Here is a 2,198-nt window from a genome sequence, read left to right as displayed (position 1 = left end):
TTAAATTAACAATAAAATTTGTTGTGCAACTTAACAATATTTTAAAATTAAATATTTTTCAAAACAGATTGAGTAACCCTTTAAAGCATTTTTTTTATAAAAAAATTAATTTAATACTTTTTTAGTTAGTCGATTAAACTCTTATTTCGATACTTGGCTTCCAGGCAGTGGCGAGGTACTAGGCCTTCTTAGTTATTGGAGCAACAACCACTTTCTTAGACAAAGCCAAATAAAGAAATTAAATGTTTAATTTTCTTGCTGAAAATGCTAAGTCTAATTTTAATTTTTAAATTAAACAAGTTTTTGGAACCCAATAAAGGTTCCTTCCTACATGGTTAATCAAGTATTTTCTAGGCACATAGGCTTTTGATATTTTTCTTACTTGATTTTGGTGAAACCTATAGTACCAGTTTAATCCTCTATAATTTTTAAAAGTAGAAATATTTAAACCGGTAGCCTTTTTCAAAATTTTTATTTCTTTTTTTAATTTATCATTTTCAAATTTTAATTTATCAAAATCTTCTATTAGACAAGATTTTACCAAAATTCTTTTTATTTCTAAAATTTTATTTTTTTTTAATTTGGTATTTTTATTTTCTAATTTGTACATGGATTTTGTCATAGCCTTAATACCAAAATAAAGCTGATCAGGAGGTAAGAGACATACCTCACTTACCATATCAGACTTGAAGTCTGACTCTCCCCCTGTTTCGCTGCATTCGTCTGAAGTCGCTCCCCCTTCATTGATGCTGGGTTCCAATGTACTTTGCCCTTCATAGCTCGCCATCAGTGCTAGTCTGGCATATTCTTGTACTTCGGATTTAGATGATGAAGTGTCGTCCCAAGTGGCTTTTAGAGTCTTGTGCTTCTTGGATATCTTGACTTTGTCCTTCTTTAATTCTGGGCAATCTTCTTTAAAGTGGCATTCCTTTTGACACTGGTAGTAACGAACCCTTCTTCTATTTCTTGGATTTTTCTTATTCTGCATTTTTTAAAATTTATTAGATCGAAAGAATTTTTTAAAATTCCTTACCAAATACGATTCTTGATCTTCTTCTGAGTCTGACTCGGGTTCATCATTTTTTGTTGTGTTTAGCGCCATAATCTAGCTTGATTCCTTTGTTGCCCCTGCACATCTGGTTTCATGTAATTCATGAGTAAAAAATAACTTTTCTAAGGTACTTACCTTCAGGTCCTTTGAAATGTAGTAGGCGTCGATGATTGACGCACATTCTGGAGTTCTGGGAAACACGTTGAGTGCGTAGCGTATGGTGTCCCGGTTGGTTACCGTTTCACCAAGGTTCTCGAGACCGGTAATTAATTCCTTTACCTTCGTGTGTAGATCGGCTACCTTTTCACCTTTTTCCAAACGGATGTTCGTCAGTTTGTTCAGAAGAATGTCTCTTCTTGCTAGTTTGGCTTCGGACATGAAGCTCCAGGAATTTTTCCCAGAGTTCTTTGGCCGACGAGTAGCTTCCGACGCAGTTGACTTCTTGAGGCAGTAGTATACTCAGCAGATGATACTCCGCTCGGTTGTTCGCTACAGAATCATTCTGCTCCTTCTTCGTCCAGAGACTCTCTTCTTTTTCTTCTCCTATTTGATTAGTAGGAGCTACAAAACCATATTTTATAATTAGACGAATTTCGAAATCGGTTTTCAGAAATACCTCCATACGACGCTTCCAGTGTGCGAAGTCCCCCTCGAATTTTGGTGGAACGATGCTTGGTCCGGTTATCTCGTTGCTTCGATTGACGGTTAGTTCTCCTGAAGCGTCCTTGCTCTGATACCACTTGTTGGTCCCTCTGGAGACCGGCAAGAGGGGAGGGGTAAATTGCCCTACAAGATAAAATAACCCTTTCTCGGATTTTCAACTAAATAAAAGCACTTGTAATTAAAATAAAGAGACTAATAAAAAGCAAACAGACACAAGGAAGTTACTTGGTTTGCAATCAGGAGATTGCTAATCCAAGGAAAATATGACGCACTATCTGATGTCTCTTTCGAGCGGAGTAGCCTCTTACAGCGTTAACAGCACAGACAAAAAAAGTAAAGAACAGATAAATGGATTACAAATGAATTGAATAAACTGTATAGATCAGTGTTATATTTATAGCATTGTTCGGGGTGTCCCGAAGGGTCCGAGCGCCCTAGGGGGGATAAACTTTATCCCCTAATGTTCAGATCGAGTCAAAACTCG

This window comes from Zingiber officinale, chromosome 11A (genome assembly GCF_018446385.1).
Source record: "Zingiber officinale cultivar Zhangliang chromosome 11A, Zo_v1.1, whole genome shotgun sequence".
Classification (NCBI taxonomy): Eukaryota; Viridiplantae; Streptophyta; class Magnoliopsida; order Zingiberales; family Zingiberaceae; genus Zingiber; species Zingiber officinale.
The sequence above is the reverse complement of the archived record's forward strand: the minus strand, read 5'-3'. Positions refer to the sequence as shown.